A 15,868-nucleotide genomic window follows, 5' to 3' on the forward strand; every position below is an offset into this window, starting at 1 on the left:
AAAATTGTCCGTAGTGTATGTGTCTCAATGAGAGTGTATGGATGTTTCCCAGTGATGCGTTGCGGCTGGAAGGGCATCCACTGTGTATGCTGGATAAGTTGGGGGTACATTCCGCTGTGGCGACCCCTCATTAATAAAGGAATTAAGCCAAAAAGAAAATGAATGAATAAACATTATGTTTAAATAATAGTGTACAATACAAGCTGTGAAGTCTTTTATTGGATGTATTATGAGAGACTTGCAGTAGTTTTACTTACCAAACAAGTGTTTCTAATTGGATTTTGATTGTAAACTTTAAATAATGGCTAAATTCCTTTTTATTTTATATGTTAGGTTTGTAGCCACCATATACTATAAGCTCGGCAGATTCTGTCTGGCCCCATCTCCCCTGTATATTTCTGATCCTGCACTAATCTGATGGTTTTGCGTAATTCGGTAAGAGGTGTTTTGTAGGTTTTTGCACTGTGGGTGGCATTTTTCTAAAGCGTGCTTTCAAAAAGTGCCCACTAAATATTTTATTTCAGCTGTGCATTGCTTGAGTCTGCACAATATTGCCTCTTAGATTTATTAATAATCCATAACCATTTGCGTGCTCTTCCACACTATGTTTTAAACCCAATAGCAAATTCATTTTGCAGTTTCTAAAAACTATCCGGCAAAAGAATGATGCAGAATCAAAGAACGCATCCTCATTATCTTGCCATAAACATCAGGACGCGGGCAAATCTCCCGCTGTTGCCAAACACACAGGAGAGCGCTATAAAAGGAAGTCTGGTCTTAAAGCATGTACCCTGTGTTTCTTCTTTTGGCATATTTCTAGACTCTTGATGTCTCTCGGTCAGCGTGTTGCCATGGAATTCCCTGAGTGCCGCTCCCTCTCCTTATGTCACACACACACACAGTCAGTTTGAGTGAGTCAGTATTTTTCCACAGCGAGACGTACAGCATATACAGCTGCCGTCAGTCTTAGTGGATGATGTGCACACTCTGGAATGTCCAGCGGTCTGTGCAACATACTTCAAATGTTGACCTTGGCAAAAAAAAAACAATTCCCTCATGTGTTTCAGGAAGATGCATATTTAGCTCTCCTGAACATGCATTTTTTTTTCTGAACCTGTGAGTTCAGCGATTTAATTTTTAGGTTAATGTTTTGATGATTTTACCTCTCTCTCAGCTGCTGATGATGTGAAATGCTGTGGATGACTTCGTCCCAGACCTATTCCCCATAAGGCACTGCTGTTTCTACACCACATGGTCCGCTAACAAAGCACCAGAGATTAAAGAGCTGTCAGCTCGGGGCTTTAATCTCCTAAAGAGGGACCGCTGGGGCACACAGGCACGTCACAGCACATACTTCCTGTCACTGCCTGTTGTCTGAAGGAGGGATGGCAGTGACAGCGTTTATTCGTGACTTAGAAGGTGAGGCAAATGAAGAATGATGCTTCTTTGCTTATTAACAAAAGACTCACAGCGGTGACCAGGCCACATAAGCGCCGGTGTGACTTTGGGGCATTTGGATTGACTGCTGGTTTGCATTTACATGAAAAATATGTAAAAATCCGGGTAAATTGATGATCTTTCAGATGTGAACTTCTGTTCCATGACGAATGATAAATGGATGACCTGTCAATCTGAGCAATTAGTCAAATTCAATACAGTTCCAGATTGTTCTTCACTCATTATACCAATGAGGGTAGCTTGTACTGTAGGAGAACAGCAGAAAACTAAAACATTATACAGCCACGGCAGTAATGTTTCACTGCACAACTGCAGTTGTCGCTCACATTTTCATAAAGTGACACCATACACTAGTTCCTCTAAAAATTTATTTTGCAGAACGCTGACTTCGCATCGCTGCTCGAACAAGCCTGACATGCATTTTTTTTTTTGCCATAGACGTGCACCTCTTTGAAAGCTGGCATCATTAAATGCTATTCTGCATTCACCGCTTCACTGCCATGTTCCAATGATAAGCCATACAAGAGAACACTCCCTCAGGGCTTGTGGCAAAAATTGCCAAAATATAATTCTGTATAATAAGCAGAAATGATCTTTTACAATTAAACTTCATTTATTTGCCACAATTAAGGTGAATCGTGAAAATGAACTAAAAGTGTTGTTGGTGTGTGGCATTGCATCTGTAATGTGGATGATGTCTTACAGCTTTAGCAAAGCTGCATGTGTGGTCCAAACATCATATATATACTTTTAACAAATACTTTGTATTGTTTCTACCTCAAATATTTATGCTTATATTCAATTCAATTCATGTTTATTTCTATAGCGCCTTTACGATGGAGATCAGGGGTCACCAAACTTGTTCCTGGAGGGCCGGTGTCCTGCAGATTTTAGCTCCAACCCTAATCAAACACACCTGAACAAGCTAATCAAGGTCTTACTAGGTATACTTAAAACACCCAGGCAGGTGTGTTGAGGTAAGTTGGAGCTAAAACCTGAAGGGACACCGGCCCTCCAGGACCGAGATTGGTGACCTCTGATGTAGATTGTGTTAAAGCAGCTTAACATAGAAGTTCTAGTAAATTGAAACTGCGTCAGTTCAATTTTGAATTGAAGTTCAGTTTTGTTCAGTTTAGTGTGGTTTAAATTTCACTGCTGGAAGTCCAAACACTGAAGAGCAAATGCATCGATGCTAGATGAGAAATTTGTAATGACATGTTACACAAGAGTGTATGTTACAGTAAGTAAAGTCAGGTCACATTTTAATTTCCATTTCTAACATATGCACTCTAAAAATGCTGGATTAACATCTTAAAGGGGCGACATAGTTGCTCAGTTGTTAGCACTGCCGCCTCAAAGGAACAAGGTCGCTGGTTTGAATCCCGGCTGTGCTAGTTGGCATTTCGGTGTGGAGTTTGCATGTTCTCCCCATGTTGGCGTGGGTTTTCTCAGGGTGCTCCTGGTTCAGATGAATGGTTCAGATGAATGGTTCAGATGAATTAAATAAACTAAATTGGCCGTAGTGTATGTGTGTGCTTGAGAGAGTGTATGGGTGTTTCCCAGTACCGGGTTGCAGCTGGAAGGGCATCCACGGTGTAAAACATATGCTGGATAAGTTGGCGGATCATTACGCTGTGGTGACCTCTGATAAATAAAGAGACTAAGCCGAGGGAAAATTAATGAACAAATAACATTTTATACAACATTGGGTTTGTCCAAATTAGATTTGTGATAAATGTGTACATTATTTCAATTTATTTAAATGACACTTTTGTCCATCTGGAAAGTGTTTTATGAAGTTTTTGGAGAGTCTAGAAGCAACCTTTTGTTGAAATAGGGGACAATGAAGGTATATAGACAAATATGTTATTGCTGTATTATTATTATTTTATATTTTGTTTTAGTTTTTCCTAAGTGTATTGAGTTATTTTTGAGTTCATTTAAGTATTATTGTTATTATTATAATTTTTGTTTTAATGATTAAAGTGCTCAGCATATATAACCCCTCACAAATCTCTCTTTTAAAGTCATATTTTAATAGGAATTTATACAATATTATATTTGTGCATAAACATTAAGATTAGTCAGTACTGAAGCCAAATCTGGAGCCAATCTAACAAAATAACTTACAATAACGTTCCAAAAACTAGTACACCCAAACTTATGTTATAGAGAAAAATATTAAATAAAAATGTAAAAAAAGAGGAAAAATCAAGAGAAGCAAAAACATTTTGTTGAAATTTTGTTGGTTGTAATTTTTTTTTTTTGCAATATTTTGCTTTAGTGTAATTATATCATCTTTCAATTTTTAAATATGTTCTGCGACTAAAATATAATTTTAAAAAATATATGTTTCATAAAATCTGTTTTGTTTAAATGCACCAAATCACACTCAATGTGTACTCAATTATGCTGAGCACTGTAAATACACCCTTCTACCCAACAGTTGGGCTTGTCTATGCAGTATCTGACCCAACTTTGGGTTTCAGCAACCCAGCATTTTTAGAGCATATTTTTGACTCATATTTTAACCTCCTTTTAAAGTGTTGTAAAAGGGTGTACTTTAGTTTGGGAGAAGACACTGGGGTCCACTCTTTTTCTCAACTGAGTTTAAAATGTCTGGCGTCACCACTGTCTTACAGTGTACATGTTTTCCTTGATCAGATGTGAGTTTGATTCAGTTGCCTGAGAGTCAGTGGGAGTGGCCATGTAACACCGAGTGGAATAAGAGGCATTCAGTCCCTCTTGGGTAGTTCAGCCAGATCGTTGTGCAAACACAGCAGGCCCACTGGGGTTAAGTCAGCCATGTAATGACACCACAGTGGAATAATGGGCAACCGAGTTTGTTTTTGTTTGCCATGCAAAATGGCTGATTCCAAATAGTGAGGACACATACCCTGGGACAGGACCTCTCGCTCAGGTTCAGTGTACATATTCCCGCACCGCTTTTAGGACCTTACATTTCCTTCATTGTGCACATGTGCCAAAAGTGGGCCAAAGATCACAATCCCAACACTCGGCTCCACGCATTCAATTTACATTCAGCCCGTTCCAATTAGCCCAGGGCGCGGAACAGAAGAGTTTAGAGGGGAGAGGGAAAAAATGGGTGTCTCCAGAATCTTTGCTCTGTCCTCATTTGAGGAAATGAAGCATGGCCTCAGCTTGACCCGTCTCCCCTGGCGCTCAGGCAAATGGAGTGAAGCGTGCAGGTGTTCGACAGAGCTAAAATATACGTGCAGGTTGACTATATATGAGTGCACTGACAGAACTGGATCAGTTGCCTCAGCCAGGGGACAAGAGCCATGCTTTAGAGACAGAAATGTCTCAAAAATGGCCACACACTGCATGCAGAGTCTCTATTTAACATATGAGCAATTCCAGCGGTATGGATGTGACGTTTACAGTAAAAACTCAAAACAGATATTCACAGAGAAAGTATATGTTAACATTATATTAAAGCAACTGTTTATATTTTCCAAAGCAACTCGTATAACTCTGTAGTCTGACCCCATAACTCTGTGGTTAGAAAAATATTGATCTGTAAACATTTTGTAGTTTAAATGAGAAAAATAAACATGCGTTATGATTGTGACAAAAAAAGTTTCTGAGTTTACAGTATACAACATGCTTTTTAGAAATTCTGTAAGTTAATCTGCACAACCTAAAAGAATTAATGCTAATCTAAAGAATAAGAGTCGGCTTAATATAGAACAAAAATCGTTGATTTTTATTTTATTTAACATTTTTGCAATTATGAGGGAAAAGCTTTGTTTTGGATGTGACACTTTTCCGTTACAGATGTGACTGATGTGAAATTGGCACATGTGTGACTTTGGTAAATTAAATATAATAGTTTGAAAACATTGACAGATACATTTTTGACTATTTAAAGCACTGTAAAATACTTACTTACACAAAAAATGTTTCTCTGTTTTGATGAAAACTTAATTTTTCCATGGCAAGGTTGACATTTGCATGGAATTACTTATAAATTCAGTTCTGAATATTTTGTACATCTCTAAAACTCAAAGCAAGAATGAATGGTTTTGGCATGCGTATAAGACTTAAGTTGAGTCCCATTTCTTAATGAACAGCTCATTGAGATTGAAGTAAAAGTGGCTAATAAAAATCAGGTTAATGAAAGATCAGCTGGTGTTACCAATTCTATACAAAACTGTCTAAAGGTAGTGAATTGGTGAGTGACTTTTAAATATTTTCATAAAATGTCAAAATAAACAACAGGGGGAACAAAAATCCTAGTAGAACCTTTCTAAAATTTCCAGGGTTTTTTTAGTAGAGGAGGTCATTATATTTGGGTAAGTTTAGAGCCGTGAATGGGAGTACCATAAATTGGCAAATTTTTTGCATTTTAATTTGCTCTGATGAAAAAATAATAATAATATAATAAAAACAATGATAGTGTTTTTATGACTTTCATGAAAATAAAAAAAAATGTTTGAGACTGACAACAGCAGCCAGAAGAGAGAACAATTGCAATTTACTGTCATGGCTGCATTACAAACAACTTACATTAATTTGATGCCAAGATGATGTAATACAAAACATAGCTTCATAAATGTACATGTTTTTTTGTTTTTTTAAATCTAGATATTAAAAACTTTGAAAGATTTTGAAACTGATGACAATTAAACATGTCAGCACGTCTTGTAAAATGGGTCTGTTCTAAAACAATTATTGGAAAGGTACACTGTAAAAAAATAAATCCGTAAAATTTACGGTAAAAAAATGGAAGCTGAGGTTGCCAGTACTTTACCGTTAAAAACACGGTACATACAGTAAAAGTAATTTCTCATTTTCACAGTAAACTACTGTATTTCATTAATTTATATGGTAATATGTCTATATTTTGAATGACCAACATCTACAAATCTTTTGTTACACAGTTAGATACGCTAGCACACCCATATGTAGGAGGTGATGAGGAAGTTACATAATGAACCAAAGCTCATCACAATCAACTTCTCCAACAAGCAGAAAAGTGTAATAATATATAGAAGGTGCTAAGTGTCATTCACACAGCTACTAAACACCAGAATGGTAATAGTCATGAAATAAACATTGTTTATCAACATTAGATGTAACATAAATCTCTAATGTACATAACTGATGGGGAAACAACTAAAAATATTCATAGTAATGTCAACAAAAAGTATAAAAAGTAAATTACCATACCGGAAATTCTGAGAAAGTCAATTTGCAGTTAGTCGCCGTATATATTAAGGAAACATACCGTTTACCAGGTTTTGGATTTTGACTGTAGCACTTTTACAGTTTTTTACTGTTGAAATCACAACCATTTTAACAGTGTAGCCTTATCAAATATTTTTTTGAACGTGACCTCAGTCACAGATCTTAATGCACAACATCATCTTTGTAGAGCCTGGTTTCTCTCGAGGTTTTTTTTTTTCTTCACTTTTGTCGGTTTGTGAAGTTTGTTCCTTGCCAATGTCACCACTGGTTTGCTTGGTTTGGAACTTGATTTGTGGAGCTGCGCATCATCGATAAATTTGCTCTTTAGAGTACAATCCACATTGCAAAAGCGCTATAGAAATAAAGATGAGTTTAATTGAAAGTGATGTGGTAGAATTGGAGGTTCACATCATAGATGTCCATTGTGCAGTCAACAAATCTGCAGCAACTCTGATGTTCTCATGTCAGTTTGAAGCAAAATCTCAGATGAATGTTTCTAGAACCTTGTTGAAAATATACCATGAAAAATTAATGCAGTTCTAAAAGGGGTCCAACCTGGTACTTGCATTGTGCACCTTATGTAGTCTGAGTAATGTTTCTTTCTTACAATTTTATACAAATAGTATTCCCAATATCTTTTGAGAACAATAGTTAATATGCAAAACCCACCACAGAGAGAATCTGTTTGGGTGTGTGCTCTTTTCTAATTCAGGAGTTCCCAAACTTTTCAAGCCGCGACCCCCAAAATAACAATGTCAGTGATTTGCGAGCCCCATTTTTCAAGGTGGTTATACTGTAAATATACAAATGTTGCACCTACAACTATAGGCATATATAAACATGAGCATATTGACAACACAAAAATGCAACAGTCTATTAACCATGTAATGTTTTTTTTTTCGATTATTAATTTAATTACATTTTAATATAAAAATTTAAGGCTGATGGCTGATTTTTATTTGTATGTTGTAGTTGTTGTTGTTTCTTTAACGCAGCTATTAACTATCTTCCGTGGGTTATGAATAATATATGGTAATTCAAATAGTTTAATTAAATTTATTTGAGTTTTGGACATCCACAAGTTACCCCTTGTCATTGTCCCACAACCCCCACTTTGAGACCTACTGTTCTAATTGCCTTTAACATGTTTGCCTAATTTGGTCACATTCACTTGTTCTTAAGACTTGGTCATGCATGACCTAAAGGTTAGATTAGCACTGTTTTGTAGTTAAAAATATATTACTATGAGTGACACTAATTACTGCCGCTCGCCTCATTTGAACTGAAGTGATGTGACGGTAAAGGGTTAAATACTGTATGCTTACACTTTTACACCCTGAGATTGTTCACTTCTCACTTTTTTTTAGATCCTCAAAGGAGAACAGTGAGTGTGTAGAGCAGCAAGTGATTTTACAAGTCTGAACCCATTATTAATTCTCTCCTTTAAAATGTCCATTCACCATCCATATGCCCCTCTAAGCATAAATCCCCATTTGAGATCAAGATATGGGTTCTAATGCGTGCATCTGCCATATTTAGATTAAAGAGGCATTAAGCTTTGCCATAAACGTAGATTTGCGGTCATTGGGTCAAACGTCGTCAGAGTAGCACTTTACCCCAGATGTGTACATTTAAGCAGACTATTGGTCCATGTGATCCCATATGTATTTATAAATGGAGATTTGTGATGGGGGGGGGAGTGAGAGTGGATTATTTTGGGCAGATTAGAGTGTCATCTGCTGCGAGTTCAACCGGTGTAGAGAGCAATCATGTGAATGTGTGGCTCGGCAATGGGCATCAGGATTACCAATCCTAATCTTAGAGAGTGAGCCATTATCCACTGCATTAGTCTCACGGCGCCCAGAAGCACTCATGGCATCTTTGTTTGGTAAACGGGTGTTGGCTGTACGCTCCGATACGCTCAGGTCCATTAAGGATGTGAAGATGTATTGACTTTAATTATAATTCCAGGAAAAGTTTCACTCGCAGTATACACAGACTCTGAACAGAGTGCAGTCAATGTGTGTGAAGTGAAGAGCTAGTCTATGTTTTTTTTTCTTATTATAGGGAAAGAATGCTGTTTCCCCTTAGTTGGGAGGAAAAGACACTCATGTGTTACATTATTTAGCTGAGAAGGAGTCTGTAATGTTTTTTGCAGGGATTTGGGAATGTGGAAGATGACAGACTGTGCTCGTTGTGTGAGTGCTCTTGTTGTACCAAAGTGGTTTTATGGCGTTATTTTTTAAAGACGGTACTGTTAAAGCTTATTTTAGTAAACGAAAATTAAAGATTAAAACTGTTGATTAAAAAACTGTTGTGAAATAAGATAAAAAAAAACAATAAATGAAAAACAAAATAAACAACGGTCACTGAAATAAAATAATGATTCAGAATTAATAAGTACTCTTCTGTGGTGGAAAATTGAGCCTGCAACTGTAGATGGCGCTTTTAAATCCAAACATAAACTATGTCTCAAATGGCACCTTATACACTATGCATTTACTGTATGCGCTATGTACTTATGCACTTACACACTCAAGAGCATAGTACAGTTGAAGTCAGAGTTATTAGCCCCCCTGAATTATTAGCACCCTGTTTATTTTTTTACCCAATTTCTGTTTAACGGAGAGAAGATTTTTTTCAACACATTTCTGAACATAACAGTTTTAATAACTCATTTCTAATAACTGATTTATTTTATCTTTGTCACGATGACAGTAAATAATATTTTACTAGATATTTTTCAAGACTCTTCTATACAGCTTAAAGTGACATTTAAAGGCTTAACTAGGTTAATTAGGTTAACTAGCAGGTAAGGGGAATTAGGCAAGTTATTGTATAACGATGGTTTGTTCTGTGGGCTATCGAAAAAATTTTTTTAAATTAGCTTAAAGGGGCTAATCATTTTGACCTTAAAATGGTTTGTAAAAAATAAAAAACTTTTTTGTTCTAGCCGAAATAAAACAAATTAGACTTTCTCCAGAAGAAAAAATATTATCAGACATACTGTGAAAATTTCCTTGCTCCATTAAACATCATTTGGGAAATATACATATAAAAGAAATTTCAAAGGGGGGCTAATAATGTATGTAGTGTCGTCCCAAATTGAACACTAGAGTTTTTTTACTTAGCGGAAATTCAAACCGTTTCCCAGATGACGGTTGTCAAATTAGTGAAACAAATGACCAAACTGCCAAATAATACCTGCCATGAGTATAACCGCAATCACCAGCGGGAGGTGGTATTATCACTCTCGTAGGAGAATTTTGCTTTCACAATTCAAAATAAATAAAGTAATCCAACATCAGCGCCCAAAAGCTCGGCCCCTGCTGCTACGTGGGCAAAGCAGCGGCTGTTGAGTGCATGAAGTTTCCAACATTCTTTGTGAGTATGTGATTTGGGATGCACCTATAGTTATTATTAAAATTTTATTGCATTATATTACATTATAATCCAAAAATGTGTTCTAACATTTCTTCATTTGCCAAAAATATAAACTAGGCTACATATACACTATAAACCATTGGGATGTCCAGATCCGATCATGTGATCAGAAGTCGGGCCTGATCACACGGTTTCAGACTTGATCGGAATCGAAAGTTAACTGCCAATCAGGACTCAACACAGACAGCACTACCTACTGCGCCACTGCTTCACCCCAGGACTATATATGTATATATATATATATATATATATATATATATATATATATATATATATATATATATGAGCAATATCAAACGAGTAGCAGTGCGATATGGCTGTATATCGGCACTGGTGGGAGGCGTGCGTTGGCACGAGGCCGTAGGCTGAGTGCCTTAGTGCCCCCACCAGTGCCGATATACAGCCATATCGCACTGCTACTCATGTGATATTGCGTTTATACAACAGTTTGACGGCATAATTGTGTATATAAAAACAAAATCAAACATGGAGAGTCTCAAAAACCCTTTTGTATTAGGAACTACTTTCTTCCGGATTCAAATCATAAGCTGAGTTAAACAGTTGAGCATGCATCTTTTGAACTTTAGATCTGTAGTGTCTGCTTTTTGCTGGCAGTATGTGGGCGGAGTAATACACAAAGGGTAAAGAGGCTGTAGGAGTTCTGATATTGCAGAATATTGCACGACTATCAGCCAATCAGATTTAAGAACCAGACAGAACTGTTGTATAAATATATATATATATATATATATATATATATATATATATATATATATATATATATATATATATATATATATATATATACTGCATATAGATTCTCATTATTTTTTTTTAGCACATCCATAGTTATGCGGTGCCACAGAGTGAGACCTCTTTCTTGACTTCACTTCACGCAGAAACAGCAATGCGTGGAGCATGACATCACTTTGTTGCAGAGATGCTATTGGTTAAATGCCAGCAAAGAAGAATAAGATGGAAGCAGCTTAAAACGGAAAGTGTGAGTATGTCTGTGGTCTAGAGGTATTATAAAGTTGATGATAACAACATAGCTAAAGCAAACTGTGAAATATGTAAATTTGGGATTGCCTGCCGGGTATTTTAAGTTAAGGTGCTATTTGTTTTTATATTAGATTTTTTTATATTTACTGTTGCACTAAATCCAAAAGTGAAGAATTTATGTTATTTATTACTTGATTGTTCAAGCTGCCTAACAGAAGTGCTCTATTTGTTAACAGAGTTGTTTAATGTTAAAATGAGGTGAATTAAATAAAAAATAAGGAACATCCTGGATCCGTCTCTTCACTCTTATTTATTCTTTTTATGTATTAAAAAAAAAAAAAACTAATCAAGACATCCCTAATAAAATGTCCATACACTTTCTGTATTTTGTGATTCATGTTTTTATTTTTTTTTCTCATTTATTTAAGCTTTTGAATTGCATTATGGAACCTTTCAACTTTTCAAGATCAAAGTAATTTTGTTAACATTTTTAATAGTTTAAAGTGATATATTGTCTGGATTGGTGTTGTATATTATGGTACAAAAACCTTCTAATAAATTGCTTGTACATTTTCTGATATTTTTACAGACTTATTGCTCTATGTATTATTTCTGATACATTATATTATTTCAAACTACTAAAATATCAATAAAAGTCACTTGGTTAAACTGTAGAGTTTTCGACATCAAAAGTCAACAGAGCAGAGATCAACAACCCGTAATGCAATTTACAGCCCTATATAAACAGAAAACACTGTTAATTAACAGTTTTTTTTTTAGTGTACAGTATGATTTTAATATGAACAATTATATTTATAAATATTTAATATGATGTAGGCTGCCTGAATCCTTCTTAGTTTTTACTTTTATTTGTTGCATTTGTATGGTTTCGGATTCAGTGTTTGTTCAAACACCTATTTTATTTGAATTACTAGGAAATTTTGGATAAGGATTAATGTAAGCTGTGCAAACATTAAACCTTGTTTTGGTCAACATTGGAAGTGTTCTGTGAACTCTGACAAACTAATATTAATAAAATTGAAATCTATAAAATTTAAAAAGAAATGTTTTCAAAAAATAAAACTAAACTAAATCTAACAAAATAATAATAATAATAATAAAAAAACTAAAACTAACCTAAAATGTACAGTTAATTTAAAAATAGTGTCAAAATAAAAACTAATTTAAGACTGCAAAACTATAATAACCTTGGTGCTGTCATCTCATTCAAAACAAAACATTATGTCAGTGTTAATTAATGTCATTAATCAGCTCTGTTTTGAAGGAATCATTTGTGAGTTCCCTTTGACCAAAGCATCTGCTAAATGAACGTCAATGTGATATTTGTTGAGAATACCCCAAAATAGCATCATTCAAAGACCATTAGTGTTGCATTATTGTGAAGAAAGCACTTGGTAAACATAAATAGTGACTTCAGAGGTTTGCATTTGAGGGTTTCGTTTCATTATCATATATTAGAAGATTCTCATCTGGCTTCAGTCCATGTCAGCTGAGTTTGTCAAATTGTTTGAGATGTAAGGGCGTCGAAACAGGATGCATTTCTGTGTAATGTAGGTTTATGTAAACATGCTTTTCTCATTTGAATGATATTGTGTAAGTTTGTTTAAGATGTGTGTCAACAGTAGTCCAAGTAACTTTGAAAACAGTCAGTTGTTGTTCATATTAGATGACTTGCAGAAAAACTAAGTATTGTGACCACAAATTAAGAATTTGTTCATGTGTTAAATCATGGCAATGTTGTACTAATTTGTAAAATCTTGTTTTATTCTTACAGTTTAGGAAAAAATTAGGTCATAAATTGGCATCGTGGCCATGATGTAACAAAACGAAGCAACAAATTTGTAATTCTCAGTCAACATTCTTGTGTTTTATTTTGTAAAGCTGCAGTAAGTAATTTTGCTGCTCTGGTGGTAAATACATCAAAGTATTATTCTTACTTTTGTTTTTGAAATTATGAAAGAGATCAAAAATAGTCTCTTATTTAGGGATACTTCACCCAAAACTGGAAATTTGGTAATTGTTTACTTGTTTCAAACCTTCATGAGTTTCTTTCTTCTGTTGAACACACAAAAAGTTATTCTGAGAAATGTTGGAAACCTGTAACCATTGACTTCCATATCTTTTTTGTGTGTGTGTGTACAACAACAAAAAAGAAACTCGTAAAAGTGTGTAACCACTTGATGTAGAGCATAGGTCTCAAACAGTGTTAATGTTGACAGCAAATTTTGATTTAGTTTTAGTCTTAGTCTTTTAACTAAAACTCCATTTCAGTTTGTCATATTTTAGTCTTCTAAATCATTTTAGTTTTAGTTTAGTTTTAGTCAACTAAATTTGATCAGATTTTCCTTGACTAAATCTACTCTAGTGAGAGGCTGTTCCATTTCAGTTAAGCAAAAGCACACACTTGGGTAAATAAAAAAGATCTGAGTTTACCTTTGTGTGAATTTCGGAATGGTTCCCTGTTATGCTGATGTCACTTTAGTTTTTTATCAGTTATTTATTTTCTCCCTACAGTTTAAGTTTTTTTGTTTTTTTTGTCTTAACATCTAAAGTGAATATTCCTTTTCTCTCAGCTGTTGACATTTTAATATAGACAAATGCCTCTATGGAAAATGAGTAATTGCATCCCGCATACTATGGACAAGTTACTTTTCAAATGTGCATGTGTGCTTCATGCATCACACAACAAGATTAATTCTGATTGAATATTTTGCAAATAACGTCACTCAATCACATTCGTGTCTCGTTTTTATTAGTCAACGAAAATGAGAGTATATTTTTATTGTAGCTGTCATCATCATCCCTTAATTTTTATTAGTTTTCGCTGGTAGAAACTTTATGATTTGAATAATGATGAAAATTTATTGTCAACAAAATTAACACTGGTCTCAAACTCAATTCCTGGAGGGCCGCAGCTCTGCACAGTTTTGTTCCAACTCTAATCAAACACAGATGATCCTCATAATCAAGATGTTCAAGACTGATAGAGACTATTAAACAGGTATGAGTTGAAGGTGGTTGGAACTAAACTACCCAGAGCTGCTGCCCTCCAGGAATTGAGAGCATTGACGTAGCATAAAAAGTAATAAAAGTTTCATTTTTGGGTGAACTATCTCTTTAAAGGTTTATCAGGATAAGAAAAAGATATAGTTTTGTCACCTTAGAGTTATAAGGTTCTATCTGCGTTCTGAATGATTTTGAAATATTGAGCTTCAAAGTTTTTGCAATTCATAGCAAACAGTATGTGTGCAACATTTGTTTTTTATATTAAAAAGTCTTAAAATGTAAATAACTTATAAAAAAAACATCCCATAATGTAAATAAGTTGTCATTTAATAAGAATTTGTCAATAACTCAATTTTGACAAAAATGTCAGATAGAACCTTATAATTCTAAGTTGAGGGTTTGTAAAATAGATTTATAATGTACTCATTACATATGTTTTATTAATTCTTAATAATAAGCTTTTTTAAAGAGCCCCTATTATGCATTAAAAAGGGTAATATTTTGATATTGGGGGTCTCTAACAACAGGCTGATGTGCATGCAGGGTCAAAAAACACTTTGATACTCTTATAATATGCATTTATTGTTACCTAATTATCCCAACGACTCCTATATGATTTGTTTAGCGATTCATTTGTTCCCAGACCCCTCCTAAGCATGAGCCTAAACTGCGCTGATTGGTCCGATGACCCAGTCTGTTGTGATTGGTCGAATGCATTCAGTGTGAGACAGAGAGAAATGCCCACCACGGCTTATCAACATTGTTGAAGTAGTCAGAGTGTATGTGTGAGCCCAATGCAGGAGTGCATTAAAGCAAAGCAGTTAAACACCAGCATATTGCTCCAATCTTAATCATAAGTAAAAACAGTGACACACATTCAGTATTAATCCACACTGGCAAAAGCTAAACTATTTTGAAACTTGTCCACCGCACATGTGTAGGAACAGTTGACGGTGGCCATAGCAATGACAAACAACAGTGGATCGCAAGCTCACAAATGCATTTAAATCCGTAAACAAAGCGGCACGCATAACGTTGTCAACGTGGTTTTAGATGCGATATGAGAATATAAAGAGGTAACCAGATACAGTACAAGTGGTTACAAGTAACAAAACACAATTTAATACATAATTTGCCACTTAGAGAAAACAAGAAGGCTATCATTTTAATCGCAATTACTTATACTTGTGAAACTGTGTACTGGAATGTTCCTGTCAAGCTCTGAGAAAGTCCCATACATCAATAGTCTTTTCTGATCCTTCCTTTAACAAATGGCCGATGAATCCCCCCGTTGTAAGCATGTAGATTGCCGAAGCACTTGTTGAAGCAATGCTGAGGTATTTTTGCAAAAAAAAAAATTAAACCGCTGACTCTTCACAGCCTCATTTTTGGGTAGGGAAAATAACACTAACTTTCTCTCACACTTCAGAGCACAGCGTCTTTGCGACATGATTCAACCGATCTGCTACAGTGTTTGTCATCTTTTTCTTTCTACAGTGTTTATGGGCGGGCCAGGGGTTTCAATTTTCCTGGCTGTGCACATGCAACAAATGGCATGGGCGGGGCTTGAGTTCCGGTTTGACGTCACACCGACATGGCTAGAGACTCATTACAGGGCCGATTCATTCAAACCACTATAAGTCGACTCTTTTATAGATGAATCAGTAGTTTTAAACACGCTGCACTTTCAGATTTAAGCCTTAGCTGGACATTTCATTTCACTTAA

The 15,868-nt window shown here is 35.3% G+C and overlaps 1 protein-coding gene across 1 annotated transcript in view; it reads left to right on the plus strand.

The window, feature by feature from the left end:
* The window catches only part of rpusd1 (RNA pseudouridine synthase domain containing 1), a 59,013-nt gene that overhangs the window by 31,237 nt on the left and 11,908 nt on the right, over window positions 1-15,868 (plus strand). The gene's annotated exons all lie outside the window — the stretch shown is intronic.

This window comes from Danio rerio, chromosome 3 (genome assembly GCF_049306965.1).
Source record: "Danio rerio strain Tuebingen ecotype United States chromosome 3, GRCz12tu, whole genome shotgun sequence".
Taxonomy (NCBI): Eukaryota; Metazoa; Chordata; class Actinopteri; order Cypriniformes; family Danionidae; genus Danio; species Danio rerio.